Raw genomic sequence first — 21,228 nt, 5'->3', positions numbered from 1 at the left:
GGTATGCCATTTTCCTAATATTTTACCTTCAACTTTATTTTATATTTGACATGGGCTTCCCACAGGTAGCATAAAATTGGGTCTTTTTTACCCAGTTTAACAATTTCTACCTTCTTTATGGATAATAAGCTTTCTCCACTCTGGCTGTTGAAAGTAAATCCCATCCTTAGCTCTGCATGAGCTCTAGAAGTTCTACTCACTCCTTTTTAGTGGTTTTATTCCCCTAACTTTGGGTAGTTCCTTCGTACACATGCACTAATCAATACTCAGCAGAATCGGGGGCAGTGGTCCACAGTCTCTTCTCTGGTGCACGGCCCTGTGAAACTTAGTCCGCTCGGCCTCCCCAAACTCTTGACTCTGTCTTCTCATCTTGGGAGACTGTCAGGCTCTGTTTGCGCTCCCTCCTTCTGTGCCACAGTATGGAAACGCTCTCCAGAGAGTGAGATAAGGCAGAGAGAAAGCCCAGTTCTTTACTTCTCTCAGAGATCATTCTCTCTCACTGTCTGTTTGCCAATGCCTGAAAACCATTGTTTCATATATATATATATATTTTTTTTAATTTAAGTTTTTAAGGTAGGAGGGTAAAGCCACCCCTGGAAGGGCTGCCAGATTTGGGGGAACAAAGCAAGACTTTCAGTAAAATCTGAATGTTAAATCAACAGCCAGTACTTGTTAGTATATGTATGACCCATACTTATAGTATAAGTATGTTTAAAATACAAATTTAATGGGGTTTCTTGGATTTTATCTAGCAACTCCAATCCCTGTTAAACCCATCATGCTCAAAGCAGAAGTCCCCAGACACTCTTTTAAGGGCCAAAGCTATGTATTTGTTTTGAAATCCATTCAATTCAGTATGAAATATTTACTGAGCTCCTGCAGTGTGCTTATCACAATGAGAGTGACTTAAGGAGGAATTTTCTTAAGGCTATATCAACTGGCAGAGAAGAGAAAATACACATAGGAAACTAGAAGTGCTCAGTTGACCTACAATACTAAGCATAAGTGTCACAGGAATCCAGAAGAGTTAAAGGCCAAAATGAGTTGAAGAAGTCGGAAAATACAGGAGATATGGCTAACGGAAAGAGTGAAGAGTGAAAGAATTGTGCTCGGGAAGGCGGAGGGCAAGGATGTTCTGTTTGCCTAAAGAAGCTAAGACACCGATGAAGGACTCAGACCGGCATCCTTCCAGACAGCGAGGAAAATAACCTGAACAAAAGAAAAGATGCCTTGGGCGAGTCATGATAAACAAGGCTAGCTGGTACCAGGACATGTGGGAACAGTTGTTCAGTTTGTTCACTGCGCAAAGGTGCCCAGTTGGGAGGCTCAGTGGGGACTGAGGTCCCAACTGCTCCAGTTCCAGGACATGAGCTTCTATGCGGGGCCTCATCTAATTGGAAGAAGGGATGCTTTCTCCTACTTCTAAGTTGCTTCGTGGGACATTTGAGGTCCCGGGGGGTTGGGGGGGGCTTCAGGATCTGCCTTCTGAGCAGACCCATTCCTTCTGTGGCTCTGAGCCAGGTCGCCAGTCGGAGTCCCTACAGGGAAGTGGGGGCAGATGTTAGAAGGTGCAGCACCTCTGAGCCACAGACCTCAGGGTCCTGGGCTACTGTGGGAAATGAGCTGGGAAGGGAAGGGATGAAAGTCAACGGTCGGAAGGAGCAGAGTGGCTGAGCACGATGAGGTGACAGGGCTTGGCCTAGGACCCCCAAGGTGGACAGCAGTGGTGCCACCCGGTGAGGCAGGCCCTGGGCCAGGTGCACCTAGCGGCCAAGAGGCGGGCACGGCTGTGCTAACTGGTGCCTACACATCTTCTGTCTTTGGAAATTCTCCCAGGAGAAGCTGCAAAGCGTGATTTTTAAGGAAAAAGCAAACCTCAGGGGTAGGCATAATTCATCAGCCCCCCCAGTACATCCCACGAAACCCAGCGCAGCCCTCGCCCGTGTGAAGGCCACCCGCGTGCCCTCTTGTGCCAGAGCCCTGCCTCCCAGCCCGAGCCCCGGACGTGCTTGCCCCTTACCTCCCCGGGGTCCCCCCAAACGAGAGAAATAGGAGGAGGGGACAGAGGAGAGTCACGGCAAACACTGCCTCAAATAGCAAGAGAGGAAGGAGTGTCTGGAAGATGTGAACGAGAACAGCTACTTTCTCTGTCTCCCCCTTTATCAGTTTGATCTTAAAAGAATGAGGCAACCAGATGCAGACCCAGCTGGGTGGAACTTCAGCTTCATGTTTAGTTTTGTCGCCAGCGTCTCACACTAGGCTCTTTATCTGGGGCCTGCGAGGGTTGCGGTTCTCTTTACAGAAAAAGCCTCTAGCAGAACTTCGCCTGCTTGGAATTCCTTGCCACAAGAAAAAAAAAAAAAAAATCCCCAAAGCAAAGGACCACCCGTAACAAATAAATGATTTATGAAAAAAAAAAAAAAAAAGTCGAAGGAAGGGGTAAATCCTTCCTTCTTACACAGAAATTATTGAGGGCTGCGCTGTCCAAAAGCCAGCTCAGGTGAACCAAACTCAGACGCCTCCACAGATCCCAGAAGGGGAGCCTGTGTCTGAAGCTCCACTGAGTGAAAATAAGAAGCTAAATCCTGAAAGTGAAGGGTTTCCAGCCTCCTTCAGTTGTCGGCCTCTCAAGTCCCCGCTGACAGGAGCCGCGCCTTCCCCTCCGCGGGGCCTGCGGGGTCCTGCCCGGATCTATGCGAGGTCAGAGCAAAGGGGGAAACTCTCGCACACAAGTGACAACACAGTTTTGGGTGGGAAAGGGCAACTTTAAGGATGGCCCGTCTTATTACAGACCTTCCTGTGTTGGTCGAGTTGCAGAGATGGTCCTTTCCTTAGTTTGGAGGCTGGAACGTTAGCCAAGCAGCAGAGGGCACTGTCCCCCCAGTGAAGCCACCTCCCAGGCAGCCGAGCTGGGCCTTGGGTTCCTTTCACCACAAACCAGATTCTCTAGGCTCCCGTCCAGTCCATCCGTCTCGAGATGGCCCGCAGGGTCTCCAGAGTCGGTGACCAAGCCCCTCCTCGCTGGCTCCTGGCTCTGGCCCAGGCAGTGGGGGGGCCCCTCACGGGGGGGCGGGCGAGGGGCACCCCAGGCCTTTGGTCCCAGGCCTTTGGTCCAAGGGTTCCACGCCTTCCCTCTTGGCCTTGCTCGCCCCCCATACCCGCAGGGCCACTCTGGGAGGTTCATATCCAGGGGAGACCGGAGCCAGGAATTTGGTCAATTGAGAGAGAACCTGTCTTTGCCCTTTATTTATGTGGGTTTGTCCAGGTTTACACAGAGCGGTAGAGCCAAGATATCGGGGTCTCGCTCCTCTCCCAACATTCGCGCGTCACCTGCCAACACAGATCAGCTAAGGGAGGACACTGCTCCATGTGTGGACGCACCTCCGGACAGGCCCCCTGGAGCCTTTCCAAACCAGTTGCCACTTTGAGATCCTCTCTTTTGGAAACTTCTAGAGCCACTACTGCTTCTGCGTTGGCTGGCCAGCTGGTTTTTCCAGAGAACATTCTCTAAAGACCCAACTCGTTTCTTACGTTGAGGCAAGGCCTGTGCATTCCCTTCCGTCCTTGAAGCAAGGGCACGGGAGCTCACAAGGAGGTTGCAGGACAGGTCGGCATCCTGACAAGTGCCGTCACGACAGAAAGGGTTCATCATCGTTCGTTACATGAAACAACACTCGTTCCCCTAAGCACCGAGGTCCAGGGTAATGGACTGTCTACTCCAGTCCCTTCTCAGTGGCGCCCCACCTGCAGGTTGAGGCTGGGGAAGCTTGCCGTGTGCGGCCACGTCCAATGGCACGTGAAACGGTGACACGATCGCATGGTGGTAGCTTGTCCCCTAAGTATGGCGTCCCCTTGCCCATGTCTGCAACTGCCCCAGGTAGAAGAGAGGTGTGTCTTAATGGGGTACCCTCTAAAGATGCTCAAACCAGAAGCTGAGGTTGTAGCAGAGGGCTAGGTTCCCACGGCACTTCCGACGTCACCCCAGGAAGGGCCCTGGGTGTTGCTTAGTAATGAGGACGAATGATTTCATAGAGTGGGTGGCAAAGGAGAACAATCAGATGCTCCCGTTACCGCGTCGCCCCGGTGAAGGGCGTAATCCCCGGAGAGGGATTGGCCCTCTTGTTGAGGCCGAGGCCATGCAGCAGAGCCCCACTGCCCCCCGGCCTCCTCTGGCAGCCCTGGGCACCCCGCATGCCTCACTGGCTGCACCCACGCCCCACTTCTCTCCCTAGATGGGAGCTTCCAGGGCAGCGCGGTGCTTCTCTTGGGAGATAAGCCATGAGCACATGTCCCGGCCGCAGGTGCTTCACGCTTGTGAGGCTGCCGGGTGGCGGGACAAGGGCGGGACAAGGGCGGCTCGGAGGGCCAGCCCAGAGCCCTCCCGTCTGGACGGCCTCTCGCCTCGGTGTGCACCGCACTGTGCAAACCCGGGCTCACGGGCCTGTTGTCTCCGGCCGGTTTACTCACCTGTCTTTATTCAGCAGCGCCGCCAAAACCTTGGTTTCTCGCCCTGAGGCCTAGGTCTTTCTACCGATGGACACTGTGCCCCGTTCCTGGGCATGTTTCAAGGTCAAATATGCAGCTGATTCAAATTCTCAAAGCGAATTCTTATCATTTCAGGGCATGGGAGCCCAGAACCATCCAGACCGGCTGCCACATTCCCACGTCACTGTGGGCTCTATTGGGAAGACCACAGAAGCCCCCACCCGGCGATGCTTGGTTTCCCGCAGCGACCGAGGCTCTTGGATGCCTGGTGGTGACCCCGTCTCCAGGATGGTGAGGGCTAAGCACCTGGAATTATCAGTGGCCTCTTCTACCTACAGCACATGGTACTGAATAAAGACATCATACGTCCCCGGACCTCCTGTATCCAGAGCCTTGAAGCCCCGAGCCTACCACTTCACCTCGAAACCAGTCCCTTTCCCCCGGAGCAACTCGCGGCTGAATTCCTATCAGAAGCAACCACTTATTGCCTGATCGATAGAGTATCAGTACAGTACCCAGGCTACGGACCAGCAGGGAGGACAGAGGGCCCCAGAGAGGGAACCGAAACGGACAGGAGGTCGTCGATCAAGAAGCTGCACTCGAAGCTATGGGAGGGCCACTTACTTCACGGCGAACTTGCTGAATTGGTTGAAGTTTTGCAGGGTCACATCTGTTATCCTTTAACATTTCGTGGAGGATGGAGGAGGAAGTGCCAGCATACTGGGAAAAGAGCCAACGTAAAATGGTTGAAAAATAAAAGGAAAAACGGTTTTGTTCTGAAAATTAAAGACCTATGAGTTCAGCTGCTATAGCGAGGGGGAAAATAGCCACAAATGTGACTAGAACGAAGTGTTGGCTTTACGTGAACTGCACTTCCCCCCAGACCAACCTACATATTTTAATCCATTGACAAACGATTAAGTAAACGAGAGCTGTGCATCAGGGCTGGCGCTGCCATCATACAGCCGAGCCAGAGAAACCGCGGCAAGGCGCGGTCGCAAGTTTAGAGAACAAAGGATCTCTAAGAGCCGGATACTAGTGCCGGGGTCTAAAACCAAGGGAATTAAAAGAATCGAGGATGCTATACCATTTTCTGTCCTTAAAATATTGAATTTTTGCGATGCCTGGGGGGCTCAGGGGTTGAGAGTCTGCCTTTGGCTCAGGGCGTGACCCCGGGATCCTGGGATCGAGTCCCGCATCGGGCTCCCTGCAGGGAGCCTGCTTCTCCCTCTGCCTGTGTCTCTGCCTCTGTGTGTGTGTCTCTCTCAGGAATAAATAAATAAAATCTTTTTTAAAAAATTGAATTTTCAAGCATGGGCCTATGAAGATTGTTAGGTCCTTTGAGAAAAAGGGCTGTCACTAGATGACTGCTTTGCATGCTCTTATTTATTCATCCGTCACTCACTCATTCATTCACCAAACACTTGTTTTTGCAAGGCCCTTAATACGTGTAAAGAAAATAAAAACGACTAACAGTGGGTAAGGTTTTTCCCTAGTGAAAATAGCTGCATCAGGGAGCATTTTGATTATGATCTCATCAGTACTCACTATTCTATTTTAAAAATTATCAAAAGAATAAACAGTTAGGATATAACTAAGTCTTGATTACTTTTTCCATTACTTGGAAGATTTGATACAACTAGGACAAAAATTCAAAAGAAAATTAATGTCTTAAACAGCTCTCTTAATCACAGGCTTGGGCCCTTTTGTACATTTTTTTTTTTAACTTGCAGTTAAAAGTATCATTCCAGGCTTGTCTGTAGATCCCAGATTTCTGACTTTTTAAAACTCATTGTTTGTTACAGTTTGAATATGTTGCTAACTTCAATATGTTCTTGTTCCTACCAACTAGAAGTGCTTTTACCAGCAAGTTTTTTTTTTTCATAGTCTAGAGCAAAACAAACCGGAAACAAAACATATTGTGAAAAGATTATTTCAGACTTTTTCCCTGTTCACTTCTATTTTTATTTTTCTTATGTATCAGTAAACTGTTACCCTTGCAACCATGTTTCTATATCTCTCTCACTTTCTGTGGCTTTTTGTTATTGCCTATGTTCTCTTGGATAATAATTCATTAAATAAGCTTTATTTGGCTCAGCGGTTTAGCTCCGCCTTTGGCCCAGGATGTGATCCTGGAGACCCAGGATCCAGTCCCACAGTGGGCTCCCTGCATGGAGCCTGCTTCTCCCTCTGCCTGTGTCTCTGCCTCTCTCTGTGTCTCTCATAAATAAATAAAATCTTAAAAAAAAAAAAAAGATATCTGACAAGCTTAAGTGAACTCTCACTTTTCATTATACTAAATAATTTCCTTATAACTGTACACAGGTGCCTTGTAAGATAAGTCAGGTGGTTTAATTATACCTCTATGAATTCAGTAATTATTGAAAACCAACAGTAAACAATGAGCTGTACTAAGTTAAAACCAGGTGAGATGTCAACTTGTGCAAGACACATCCTTGCCATTGAATTTGATCCCAATTGCTGCAAGAGTCAAATGTTAATACTGAACAAATATACTTCAATACAGGTAATTTGTGGTTCTATTGGGTGATTTGAACAAACCAAAGGAGACTGGGTGGAGAAGATGGACTCTGAGTGGTAGGTGGCCTTTGTGATAAGGACTGCGAAGGACATTATAAGTGAAGAGCAAGGTGTGAGTACGAACCAAATAGACGGAAAAACACCGTGTTCATACAGGGAAAGCGAGGTGTATTGGCAGGAGCAGAAGCTTCGTATTGGCAAACAGAAGTGGATGAAGCCAGTAAGCAGTGAGTGTTGTGGTGTTTTGAATGGCAAGCTCATGAGTTTGGAGTATTTCTGTAGTCCAATTGTCATCCCCGAATTTCATCCTCAGCCACTCCAAGCCATCCTCAAAGCTTCTGTCAAAGTGAATCTCCTCAAAGACAAAGCTAACATGTAGCTCCTCTGTTGAAGATTTTGCAGTGCCTTCTAGAAGATGTGAATCCCTTGGCCACTCAAGAACGGGTATCTATGAGACTATTCACAACTGAGCAGCAAAACGGAATTTCCACCAAAAACCAAAAAAAACAAAAAACAAAAAACAAAAAACAAAAAAACCAAAACAACAACAACAACAAAAACACAGAATTTCCGTGTCACTGAGCTTGGCCTGTAGGGTCCCCCACGTGGCCGTGCTTGGGCTTGTGGCTGGCTGGGTAAAGAAGATCCCTCTTCAGCCCGAGCAATAGTCTCAGGGGTGGAGATAATGCCTGGCAGCCCATCATGTCATGGCAAACAGGCCCAGAGAGCTGCCAGGGACTGACTGAATTCCTGGGACATTTATGCCTTGGAACTTAGGGTTGCAGCCTCGCTGAACTCAAAGGGACCTTTGCCTAATTGTGTCACATTCACACTGTAAATGCATTGAATTTAAGCAAAGCATTTGTTACAGGAAATTTGTGTTAATTTGAATTTTATAGATCAATCAATCAATAAATCTTTTTTAAAAAAAGGAGTTTTGTGTATTATCTAAATAGGAAAAATAGCATTATCTCATTTAATCTTAGAAGAATCTCTGCAAGACAGTTATGAGAACCCCCTCATGTTACAGGTGAGGAGACCGGGGGTCAGAGGGTTCCAGCCCCTTAACAAATTCAAACAGGAGTGAAGGGGCAAAGTTGTGATTTTCGCCCAGTTCTGTGTGATGCCAATTCCTTGGCACATACAGATTCCAAAGTCATCTTCAGAGACTTGAGAGCAGAGTCTGTGACTGAGGGTTCTGAACCACACACCTACTTCCAGGCTGCGTCACCGCAAAAGGAAACTATGGATCATGGGCTTCCTAAAGCAAGGAATTGTATCTGATGACTTCAAATCGTCCCTTCCCCTCTTCGGTCTATGATTGCTTAACAGATTTCTACTGCTCTCCAAACATTTCAGTTCCAAGAGCTAAGCTGGAATGGTGAGAAAGTCACATTTTGAAGGAAACGTCTTTTATGGTGCTAGGTGCCTATTTTCCCAATACACCAAAAGCAAACTTCAGATACCATCCCCGCTGCGCTCTTTTCTGTCTGCCCCTCTTCCAAAAACAAATAATAGCAGCAACCAAAATGGAACAAAATTGGCTCTAGCCCGCTTGGGAGTTTAAGCCAGATCTGCTCTTGGGTCTCCCCAGGCCAAAGGGGGAGACGCAGTCAGTGGCGTCACAGGCCCTTCCCAGCGCTGACGAACACAAGCAGAGGGCTTCAAAATTAAAACCATGCGCTTGGTAGTAAACAGCTCCAACTGGTGCTTGATTGCAAACTGGACGTTCTATTTCTGACGTGATTTGAGCAAACACGGGAAACCTCACAGGCGCGGTGGAGAGATGCCTTCTCTCCCAGGACGAAAGAGAGCGGCGTCGGATGGTGTTCAGCTCGCCGTGATTCCGGGCACCGTGGAAAGCCATGGCCTTGACGGGGTTCTCACTTCGATAGCCTCACGGGGAGACCTTTTCTTTCCCAGGAATCCTCTCCCGTGGGTGGGGCCAAGTAGAATGTTCCTGAATGTGATGACTGTCAGCACATTCCCCCCAGCCGGACCACGGGGGCCGTTCTTATCAGATGAAGCTGACCTCTCCGCCCTGGCATGTTCTCCTTGTTCATCACTAGGATTAATTCCAAGTTCACGGCGATGCAGGTTTCGAGTAAATTGCGCAGTCCCCTCCAGATCGCAGGCGCCAAGCTCTGGAATTTCCTCCCCCTTATGGAGAGGCCGGGTGCTGGCTTACAAGAACGAGGACTTTAAAAATAGTTGGCTTGCACTCAGACCTGCACCCTGCAAAATGCTCTGCCCGGACTAGCCTTTCTCGTTTCAGCCGGCGGAGATCTGCCCCTACTCACTTTCTGCCGAATGCCAAGGGACTCAAGTGGGAGGCCCGAGCAAAACGAAAACGTTTAGCACATAATTCAAAATCTTAAAGTATTGTTTTCAGCCAATGGAAGAAGTAGGATTCATCAGAATCCTCGAATTGACATTCGATAAGCCCCAGAATCATGCTTGTCGACTAGAAATTTCCAAGTTAATTGCCCCGATGCATGACACGGACCTTCCTGTAGTGAGTAAAGATCCTGTTCCATCTGTCATCACTGTCAAAGAGGACAAAGTATGCAAAATAAGTTTGATATATTTATCATAAATATGATGGTCAGAAATCATTCTGCACATGCATCTCTGCATCAGGAGGATTGTTCTCAGCCTTGATGGTGCTCAGAACCCCCCGCCCCCCCCCCCAAACTTTACTGGAGGCTACAGGTGGCTCCGGACCGGGAGAATGAGTTATTCACATTTCTAGTTTCTCCCTTTTCAAAATTAAGCTTTCAGATTTTCTTTAGGCGTTTTCTTAGGATTCCAAGTTAGAAGGAAGGAAATCGTCCCTGTGCTTGTAGGCCAGCCAGATCCCTGTAGGGCCAGCGGAGCTTCAGCCCATGTGCTCTTGCCTGCAGCCCTGCCACCTCCAGAGAGGCTGGTGCTGCAGTTTGCACGGGTTTGGGGGACAAGCTGGGGGCCTGCAGAGGCTCTGTGGGTGGGACCGCGGGCGGAGACAGAGTATGAGGATCGGGGAGCAGAGCCGGGGATGCAGCGTCCTGGGGCGGGGCTGGCTGTGTGCGATTCCTCGCATTCGGTCCATTCAGTGGGGGCAGGACAGTGGGGAGGGCCTCCCCTGGGGGGCTGAGGGCACAGCAGGGCCACACAGGGGGCTGAGGGCGCAGAGGGCCACGGGGCGGGGGGCTGAGGACACAGAGGGCCATGGGGGTGCTGAGGAAGCAGAGGGCCACAGGGGGTGGGGGTGAGGGAGCAGCAGGCCATGGGGGGGTGAGGAAGCAGAGGATCACGGCAGGGGGCTGAGGGCGCAGAGGGCCACGGGGGGAGCTGAGGGGGCAGAGGGCCACGGGGGGGGGGGGCTGAGGGCGCAGAGGGTCACGGGGGGGGCTGAGGGGGCAGAGGGCCACGGGGGGCGGGTGAGGGCGCAGAGGGCCATGGGGGGGTGAGGGAGCAGAGGACCACGGAGGGGGGCTGAGGGCGCAGAGGGCCACGGGGGGAGCTGAGGAGGCAGAGGGCCACGGTGGGGGGTGAGGGCACAGAGGGCCATGGGGGGCGGGTGAGGGAGCAGAGGGCCACGGGGGGGCCTCACCGGGCCCGGCCTGTGGCCCTGCCTGCCACGTCCACCTGTCGTTCCCCCCCCCGCCCCCCTCCTCCCACCCCCTCCCCCCACCGCATCCCTCCCCCCACGCTCCTCCCGGGTGACCCACGTCTTCAGCACCACAAGTGTCCCGTCCCCGCGGCCTTGGGAGACAGGTCCCTGTGACCCTCCGTGACCTGCGCACGTCTGGGCAGCCCGTTTCCTGCTGGGCGTGCAGCAGCTTGGAGGAGCCGTTGCCCGGAGCCTACCGCAACCAGTGGGGTTCTAACCAGGCCCCCCGGGGCCCCGAGCCGCCCAACCCGAATCCTTGGGGACGGAAGGCAGAAGACACGCTTGTCTGGAACGACGCCGCTGCCCAATCAGAATGACCCGCGGGCACAGGTGACAGGTCACAGGCTGGGACTGGTGGCAGAGACCCTGGGTGAAGCCGACCGGGGGGGGGGGGGTGCGCAGGTTCCGAAGGACTCGGGCTTGCTCCAGGCACCTGCGAGGGTAAACGCTAAAGCGCGCTGCCCGTGCCCTCCACGGGTCCGACAGGATGCGTGGGACCGGCCCTCACCGGGTGGCAGGAGCCAGGGGTACAGAGAGGACCCCTAAATCCAGGCTTGGGGGACAATTGGAACTGGGGGGTCTGCTGAAGAAGATGAGGAACAGGGCCACAGGCGGGTGAGAGTAGTGCCTCCAAAGCACAGAAGATTATTGTGCAGATTGCTGTCATAGATTCGTATTCTGAGCATCCTTGGCCACCCTTCCCAGATGCATAACAAAACCTCACAAAACCCCTTATTTTCTTTATCCTGGAAGTGAGTTAAGTCCCTGCCAGAGCTCGGAGGGGCTGAAGCCAGAGCGGCGCGCTGAGGGCAGGTGCCGAGTCGATGCAGGGCTCTGCAGGCCTCGACTGGGAGGCCTCCGGTCAGTGACGAGGCCGCTACTTACTCACTAAGCAAGGGCAGGCCGGGCACCTGGGAGTCACTATTACCACCCTCATTTTACACCCTTGGAAACAGAGGCTCGAGTAGCTTCCATCTACTTTTCACAGTCCCACCCAAAGCTAGAAAACCACAGAGCTGGAATTCGAACCCAACCATTCAAACTCTCAGCCTTAAAATATAAAAAAGCAGGGGGTGGGGTGGGGTGGGGTGGGGTGGGGTGGACGGAGGAGTGCTACATTTAGAAATGAAATAGAAAGACACAAATAGTTATGTGGTTTAAGATATTGCATAACAGGGTCATTTCAGCACACCAATGGTTTGAAATATTCATGACCATATCTTGGTCTGTACCTCATTTTTTTTTTTTTTTTGTTCTTCTCAAACAGTTCAGCAATATAGAGAATATTTTCGTTAAACAAAACCTGGTGTGGGCACCCAGAACGTGAATTGAATAAAAGGGCAGTTGCTCAGGGCACCCGGGGGTGGGAAATCGATGAGATCCTTCTGTCTCTCCTCTCAACTATTTTCCCCAAAGTCAAGAACTCTATGGCTCTCGTGTATGGCCCAGCATAGTTTTTAAATCCTGAGCGTTTTTCTACATACCACTCAAGCCCATAGATCCAGGAAGCAGTCAAATGTCATATGTGGGAGACGGAGTGTGTCTTTGCCAAGGTGGTATCATGTGGCTGTGTAGGAAGGCCCGGCCGCCTGGCAGCCTCACTGCTGTGTGGTCACCAGGGCTCTTATGACCTAGAGGAGGGCAGAACCAATCAGGGGCCTGGTTCAGTGCCCCCACCCGGGCAGCCGCCTCCTTAGAGAGATCCTCAGAGCCACAGAAAAGAACAGTGAGCTTAAACCTTGCTCCAGATGAGAGCCTGCCAGGACCGTCCTTGGTGAAGTCCCCAGGTAGCCACAGCAAATGATAAAGTCCCACTGCTGGTCCCTTTGCTTGTTTCAGGATTCTTTCCAAGGAGGAAGCAGGAAAAATCATAAAGTAATTCAGCCATGTTCAGATGTAAATTATTTTATGGCCAGCACAAGCCACCCCTGAATCCTTCTTCCTTTTGGGAAGTAAGGAGGTTTTAAGCACAGCACACTATGGTGCCTGGTGTTCTGGGGAGTCTCTGAGGGACTGTGATTTCAGCACCAAATCCAAGAAAGTCCTAGGAAAACCGGATGAATTGGCCACCTTCAAAGCCCAACATATCACAAAATCTCAGGGTGTTAATTGACCACACTTAGGGCCAGATAATGCTTTGGAGTTCACAGAGAACAAATCACTTTTATGTATATTTAGTGTACTCTTAAACCACCAAAGTCAAAAGCATTTATGTTACAAACTCAACAAATATATTTAGGGTCTCAATGCAAAGAAATAATTTTATAATCCAATTAAGTATGCTCGGATATTTACTTACTGCTCGTGATGATTATTCTGTGTGTCCACTTGGCTAGATCATGGTACCCAAATCTTGGGTCAAACATTATTCCAGGTGTTTTGATGAAGGTGTATTTTAGATGAGATGAACATTTAAATGAGTAGGCTTTGAGCAAAGCATACTACTCTCCATAGGTGTGGTGGGCCTCATCCAATCAGTTGAAGACCTTAAAAGAAAAATGAGGGCAGCCCTGGTGGCGCAGCGGTTTAGCGCTGCCTGTAGCCCAGGGTGTGATCCTGGAGACCCTGGATCGAGTCCCACGTCGGGCTCCCTGCATGAAGCCTGCTTCTCCCTCTGCCTGTGTCTCTGCCTCTCTCTCTCTCTGTCTCTATGAATAAATAAATAAAAATCTTTATAAAAAAGAAAAATGACAGATATCATCTAATAAAAAAATTTTGCCAACAGACTGCCTTTGGACTCAAAATGCTTTTCTTCCCTGGGTCTCCACCCTGCCAGCCTGCCCTCCTGCAGAGTTTGAACTTGTATCTCCACAGTTGTGTGAGTCAATTCCTTAAAAAAATGATCTCCTCTCTCTCTCTCTCTCTCTCTCTCACACACACACACACACACACTTTCTCTATTGGTTTTATTTCTCCAGAGAACCCCCAACAAGGTACTACTAACACACAATTTAAGTCATGTCTCAAATAATTAGTTTTAAGGTTACTAGAAATGAATAACTAGATAAAGTTGTTTGTTGGACCTTTAGGAATTTAGAGGACTTTCCTAGCATTACCCTAGAATTTTGTAGCAACCACTCTTCTTTCCATAAATATTTACTGAATCCTCCCATAGCTCATCACTCACCTGTGTATTTTGAATACAAAACTAACCTACTACCTAAGCAGAAACTTCGGGGGTGCTGGGTGGGGAGATCATTTATAGACACTCAGCTTAGGTCACTGAATCTTGACTTGTCACATACACTGAATTAACCTGGACTCCGGGCTTATTGCTGTTACTTTCTGAATCCCAAGTATGGTCCTTTCCACGGCGACCTGAATCTCAATCCACTGGCTTATTGGTGTAGAAATTCCAATGCTGAACAAAGTTCTAGTGTGTCCTTTCTCCTTTTCTTCAATTCAGATTTCAACAGACTGATACATATTATGTATTAACTATCATCTATCGCCTATCAATCTATCAATCACCTATCAATCATCTATCATCTATCAATCTATCATTTATCTACCTATCATCTATCTATCATCTATCATATGTGATCTATCATCTATCAATCTATCACCTATCAGTCATCTATCTATCATCAATCTATCATTTATCAATCTATCATCTATCTATCTATCTATCTATCTTGGAGTCTCCCCAGTTTGCTTTTCTGGATTCTTCTAAGGGGTGAAGTTTAAGTTTTCTTCTTTTTCTCTGTACCACTGTAGTGTGTGTGTGTGTGTGTGTGTACATGCACAAAACATTTGTGCTCCTATTTAACACAAACAACATGTGCAAAGTCTTCTCATTTTCTTCATTCCACGCCCTGGTTCTAAGGTGGCTGATCTAATTAGCAGGAGGTTTATTCTTTCCTCAGTGACTGCATTTCTGGGAGAAAACCTGGTGAGCAAGCACCAGCCCTGCTGCACATCAAGAACCCTTTTGATTTTGAGCCAATTTATACCCTGAGGGCGGCGTGTGCAGGCTCTTCTTGATGTTCTCAGAACCATAGCTGGAATCAAGAAGTGGCTCTAGAATTACTCCCCAGCGCCCACACCCCCTCCCTTGATCTGTGCTTCCCTAGTTACTTTATCACGACACACTGTTTGACCGCTTTCACACCTTCATTCTTCCCTGGATGACGGCAAGCATCACGACAGAGTCCGGGAGTGAGAGTGATGCTGGCCACACAGTCCTTCGCATTTCACAGGCGTCCGAAGGAGCGGGGAGGGGAGGGCTGTCAGGGTCCTTTCCTTGGGCCACTCAGATCTGATACTTTGACTTTATTATCCATATTGTAAAAAGAAGTTCCTACTTTTCCCATAAGGAGAAATACAAGTCCAGTTCTTTAAGGTGATGGTCACTTGTAATCCCTTCAAAGGCTTAAAAGATGTTACCAATCAGGCTACAGCTTTGGCCGCTGCAGCCGAGCCAGGGCGACACCAATATTGGGGAGTCACCACTTCCTTAACACCCCTTCTAGGTTTTCCTTATCCTTCACAAACCTTTCGTCTGGCCGAGTGTTTGTCACGGTCACACTGAATGTTTGTCATCGTGGTGGTGACATGAACCTCCATCTCTGAGGGGTTTCAGCCCTGACTTGTGAGTCTGATCAAATCATTCTTGATGCAATTGCCTTTAATGGAGATTATTAGACACCAGAGAGCTAAGAGAAGCCCCAGGGAATCCTCCGGTTCTAGACACACTCTTGTCTTTAGCAGCAACTCTCATCCTTCAAGGGAATCACCATTGATCATGCCTTCCGGCACAGTAACTTCTTTTGTCCTCTGTAGGTTCAGTGACATATGGAGCCCAGAGTGGCCAGGAGGCACTTGCAGCCCCCGGTTCAGTGATACTTGTGACAAGAGTTCTTGCCCTGAGACCTAAGACGTCTAAACTAGCAGAGATTGCTTGTGGGGAATGAGAAACTCAAATTCTACAATTCTATTTGTGAATCACTTGGGTTTATGGTGGAACAGGGTTAATCCTATATCATCTGGGATATGTAGGTACTACGTATGTATGTATGTATCTATCTATCTAATCAATTACACCATGAAGGACAATACCGCAAGCCAACAAGTTGTCCCTTTGCTGGCAACTTAGCTGAGACTTCTCTAGGCCATTCCACAATTCTATCAAGCCAGTTGCTTCTGTTGATAGAATACATTCTAAAACTGGTGAACTGGGCAGCCCGGGTGGCTCAGTGGTTTAGCGCCACCTTCAGCCCAGGGCCTGATCCTGGGGTCCTGGGATCGAGTCCCACGTCGGGCTCCCTGCATGGAGCCTGCTTCTCCCTCTGCCTGTGTCTCTGCCTCTCTCTCTGTGTCTCTCTCATGAATAAGTAAATAATCTTTTAAAATAAAATAAAACTGGTGAACTCTATGGCCATGAGCTTGTTACTCTACGTCCTTTGCTGTAAAGCAAGTCCTTTACTCTGAGGGAATGTCACACGTGTGGGAGGAGAGCAGACATCCTGTAGGTCCTGAAAGAGTCCTCTTGGCAGAGGTACTGTGGGCGGGAAGGCAACTCTGTCCCAGAGCGTCATCTTAGGGAAGCGCGAGTAACCGCTTTGCTAAGGTCAAGGGGCTGAGGCGAGGGGCCCGTCCAGGACTGAGGCCTCGTCCAGGGCCCGGCTCGGCTCTCCGGCCCCGGCGGCAGGGAAGTCAGTAGCCGCAGGAGCAGGGCGCCGAGGCCACCCTCCGCCTCTCAGGGCCTCACTCTGACTTCGGAGCTTTCGGAGGCTGTGCGTTTGGTCTGTTTTGTGGGTTCGCCACCCAGAATATGGGATCCTGGCCACAAGTTCCTACCCCGCCTGCCTTGCGGCTGCAGGACCAGCGGGCTCGAGGCGGCCAGCTAGCTCCCGGGCCCGGGGATCCCGTCTGCAAATCTCCCAGGGCCATCCCAGTAATCACCGTTTGTCCCTTACGGATGAGTCCAGCAGCCGTACGAGGTACCAACGTCCCGCCTTCTACCGTCAGCACGCACCGGGCTCGCCCAGGTGGACACTGTAGCGATCGCGACATCAGGGCGTGCCGAGGACTGGTGACGCCTGGGTTACCCTCTGAGCGAGGCCCCTAAGTCGTGTCCTGAAGCTCGGCCTAAGGCCACTCCGGGACCCCGGTCTCCGCCTGGGCGCTTAGCGGGCAGCACCTGAGGCAAAATTTACGTGTCACCACTTTATTGACGGGCGGACCCCAGGCGGAAGAGAGGAACGTGCAGGGAAGGGAGAAGAGCCCCCGCGGCGAGGCTCACGACCCTGCCCGCCCCCAGCACCGCCAAGCACCTCCGCCACCAACCCTTCGGTTGCTCAGTCTTAGGCAGACACCTTCCGAGGGACCGGGTGAAAGTACCTGCATCTTGGAACAATGTGTGTGGGGAGAGGGGGGCGCAAACCCTTACGTCCGATGGTCTCTTGCCTCTCGTCTCCCGAGGTCAGAGCTCACCTTGGCTCAAGTCCCCCCAAGCCAAGTTGCTTCAGTACCGCCTCCCGGAAACCAGCCGAAGCTTCCGAAGCTCCGATCCCGGCAGTGTGTGGCCACCGCGTGTTTTCCTTGGCTGGTTGTGTCCTTGGAAGCTCCTCAGTCTGTGGCGAGCCGCCCTCGAGGTGCAAGAATGGGTGCGCTGGGCCGGGCCCCCGGTCGGGAAGGCTGATGGCCAGAGCCAGGCTTGGCAGGTGGGCAAGGCTGAGCGGATCCCGGGCACAGAAACGGGGCCTGGCCTATCCGTCGTCCCTTCAAGGAGGTAAAGCTTGATTTTAAAGTGAAACCCACTTCTCACAGGCGTGGCAAGTCGGTGTTCTACTTCTCTTAATGAGAACCTTCCTCGTTCTGGAATTTCGGAGATTCACAGGACCGGAGAGTTCTGTGCAAATCATCTGGCTCCGCCTCCAGACGAGAAGCGGAGCTGCGGAAAGCTGAAGGGACGCTCTCAAGCCAGACAGGGAAGGGAAGGGAGAGCCCGCCCTCCTCCATCTCAGGCTTCATGCCACAGCACCATGAGGCAGGCCAAGGGGGAAGGGCCCGGCACCCCCAACTTCTGCCTTCACCAAAGGTTTCTGACGGTGTTAGTTTCGTGAGGTAATGTCTAGAAGCTATTTTAAGAACATTCAAGAAAAGATGTTATGTAATTTTGGAGCAATATTGTTGGTTTTGGAACAAAGTTTTTTTTTTTTAAACAATACTAGCCTGTGTTGTTGTTGAATCAAAGTGAATTTTATGAGAATCTACATTTCCAGAGGCAAGAGCGCGTCTTCGGAAATGAAACAGAATATAACATGGAGGGGAAGTGCAATCAAGAAAGGTGACCGTGTCAGACAGTTACTGCCTTTCTTTAATCCTGAGATGTTCTTTGACTCACAACGGGGTCACATCTCGATAAACCCATTATACTTTGAAAATACTGTCAAGTCGAAAATGCGTTGAAGGCACCTAACCTACCGAGCGTCGTAGCTTAGCCTCGCCCACCCTCATGCGCTCAGAACCCTGGCATTAGCCTACCGTCGGGCCCAATCACCTCCCACAAAGCCTATTTAGGAATACGGTGTCGAGTACCTCATGTAATGCATTGAGTACTGAACTGAGAGGGAAAAACAGTGGTTGTCTGGGTACAGAAGGGTTGCAAGCCCACGGGCTGTTAGCATCTTGGTTGCAGGGCTGCCAGGGAGCCACAGTTCACACGGCTGCCCGGGGTCGCGTCACTAGCCTGGGAAAAGGTCAAGTTCGAAATTAGAAGGAGAGTTTCTACTCAATGTGTTTTGCGTTTGCACCAGGAAAATCCAAATCAAACCATCAAAAGTTGGGGCCCTTCTGTAAATCTTTCGTGTTAAACCGCTCTGAAGGACTGGCTCAAGGCCCTCCTGGGATCTTATGTTCACACTGGAGTGGACACACAGCACACGGCCCTTTTCAGCACAGCTACAGAGACAGCACTCGTAGCTGTCATAAAGGAAAATATGCTCCCAGAGCAGAAATCCCGTGTTCCTTGAAAATAGCCCCATTTCTAGCAAATATAGTCTCTTTCCTCTTGGTGGACATGTTGACTTCCGTGGTATCTGCAGATTCCTGGCCCCGACACAAGCCATGACAGTAGAAAGACCTGAACTCCATCCTCTGACAGCCTTCATTTCTCAGCCCACTGAAGTTGCACTCGATGTACTGATCTCCTTTCATTTTATGTTCCCATTAACATCCGAGTTTTGTGTTTTTATTCCTTGTCTGAGAAAATCCAAAAAAAAAAAAAAATAACAACAACAACTCTGGCTTACTAAAATCTGTTTCCTATCATGTCTTAAATTAGTCTGGCACCAATTTGTTGGAATATCTGCCCCAGCTCTGTGGGAGGAAACTGATGAGCTGGCCTTGAATTTCCATGAGCGGATGCCAACCACGGTGTGTCCTGGCGCTGGTTTCGGATGCTCTGTGCCAAGGGCAGAGTTTCACTTCTGATTTCATAGCGAAGCAAATCCTGAATGAGAAGACAGCCGTAGACAGGAGGGGAAACAGCATCTCTTCGGTGTGTCAGCTCTTCTCCTTCTATCCCTCTCCACCGCAGAAGGATCCATTGATAAGCAGCAGGAAAAATACAGATGACATGCAATTCAGTGAAGTGGGAAAAAAAAAAAAATCATAGGTAGTTTCCAGGCAAGGCGGTCACATCGGCAGTGCAAGGAAAGCATTTCAACTAGCATTCCCATCGAAAGGATGCTCGCTTCCAGGGCCTGCCAGGTGCTACGCTGGATGATAAAACCCTCCCTGGAATGGAAGTCATAGCACACTTTTGTACATGCAGAGTTTCCTATTTTACCCCTTTTAGGTTGAGAAACACCATTGCCCTTCTGTGGCACCATGATGCTGAAGACTGAGAAATATACAATCACGCACTTCTTTTGTTGTTTCCTGAATTATGCAGGGTGTTCTTTCCAGTGAATTCTCCTTTCGAGGCTTTATGAAATGTCAGGTCTCTTACCTCCTGTCCAGGAAAATCCATGACAGCCCTTGCACATGTGGAGCCAAAAAAAAAAAAAAAAAAAAAGACTTTACCCACTAGTGTAGACTGAGAAAGAGCTGCAGATCTGGACCCTCTGCAAGTGTCTGCGTGGGGCTTTTTCTCCACCTCCTTTTATATTAAGGTAGTTTGTTGTATGTATTTCAGACCTGAGAGGTGTGGTAAAGCCCACAGAAGTCCAGGAAGGACAACCTCCAAGTGTTAAAGAGATACTGAAGGATTTTCTGCCTCTCCTTGAATATACACCCTTAGAGCCATCTAAGCAACAGCACTACAGGTATCTCTGGGTGCCTCTGAGATTAGGACAGATGTTGGGGGGGCCCGACCTCCTGTATGATCATGAGTGTGGAGGTATAACTAAAAACAAGGAGCAGGAATGTTCACGGGTGCTATGCACTTGAGCCGTCTCCTACATGTACGCACAAATACAAAACTGAGTATGATATCATAGCCAGGGTATTGACCTTGACACAGTCTCCTGATCTTACTTGTATGTATAGCAACGGTATTACTCATAAAAGGTAAATTCTTTGAGAAAGAGTATATTCTAAGAAATAAAGCCCATGATATTTATGAAAGTATATGCATGGAAGCATTAATTATAATACAAAAATGGGGGCAGTCCCAGTGGCTCAGTGGTTTAGTGCTGCCTGCAACCCAGGGCATGATCCTGGAGACCCGGGATCGAGTCCCACGTCGGGCTCCCTGCATGGAGCCTACTTCTCCCTCTGCCTGTGTCTCTGCCTCTCTCTCTCTCTCTCTCTGTGTGTGTGTGTGTGTGTGTGTGTGTGTCTCTCACGAATAAATAAAATAAAAAAAAAATAACACAAAAATGGCAAAAAACAAAAATAAATTATATTATGGCCTACCTCTTAAGGGCATTTGTTATCGTCAGGTGGTGGGATTAGATGTGATTTTTATTTACTTTTCCTTGCTTGTATTTCCATATTTTCTCATCTTTTCTACAATTAAACATAACCCTTATGATAAAAATATAAACTATTTAAAAGAAGAAAAGAAAATTTTCCTTCAGGTCTGCTCGGAGCAGAGCCTGAGAGTGAACACACACATCCCTAGGATGGTCAGAACTACCTTTAAAAGTGGCCTGGGGTAGGTTGCTGGCAGGTGTCACTAGTTGGACTGTTGTTCCGACATGGCGTGTACATATGAATATTTCCAATTAAGATGATTATAAGCTCACATTCCATTGTAAGAAACAAGGCAGAAAGATTGCCGTACACTTTACCCAGTTTCTCCCAATGGTAACATTTTGCTAAACTATGAACCATATCATAAAATAATATCACAACCAGAATGTTAACGTTGATACAAAACACCACTCTTACTCAGATTTCCCCAGTTTTACTCGTGCTCATTTGTATGAGTGTGTGTACGTGTATTAAGTTCTCTGCAATCCTATCAGCTGTGTCGATGTGTGGCTACCGAGGCCACGAGACTGACCAGTTCCAAAACCCAGAGGCCCCTTCTCTTGTTCCTTCGAGCAGCACACTCACTCCCCTTGTGCCGTCCCCCAGGCTCTCATCTCTGGCAACCA

General features: G+C 49.5%; 1 protein-coding gene across 6 annotated transcripts in view; it reads right to left on the bottom strand.

Annotated features, from left to right (window-relative positions):
* STAT4 (signal transducer and activator of transcription 4) overlaps positions 1-12,319 on the bottom strand; it is a 118,886-nt gene extending 106,567 nt beyond the window's left edge. For 5 of the 6 annotated variants that reach the window (XR_013373111.1, XR_013373112.1, XM_077885352.1 and 2 more), the window contains exons 1-2: positions 12,163-12,319; positions 5,110-5,205 (exon numbers count right to left, since the gene is read on the bottom strand). The gene's annotated coding sequence lies outside the window, so the exon portion shown is untranslated. The remainder of the gene's footprint in view (positions 1-5,109; positions 5,206-12,162) is intronic. The other variant, XM_077885354.1, reaches the window with a different exon arrangement.
* Positions 12,320-21,228: the final 8,909 nt, after the last annotated feature.

This window comes from Canis aureus, chromosome 36, assembly GCF_053574225.1.
Source record: "Canis aureus isolate CA01 chromosome 36, VMU_Caureus_v.1.0, whole genome shotgun sequence".
Lineage (NCBI taxonomy): Eukaryota > Metazoa > Chordata > Mammalia > Carnivora > Canidae > Canis > Canis aureus.
The sequence above is the reverse complement of the archived record's forward strand: the minus strand, read 5'-3'. Positions and strand labels throughout refer to the sequence as shown.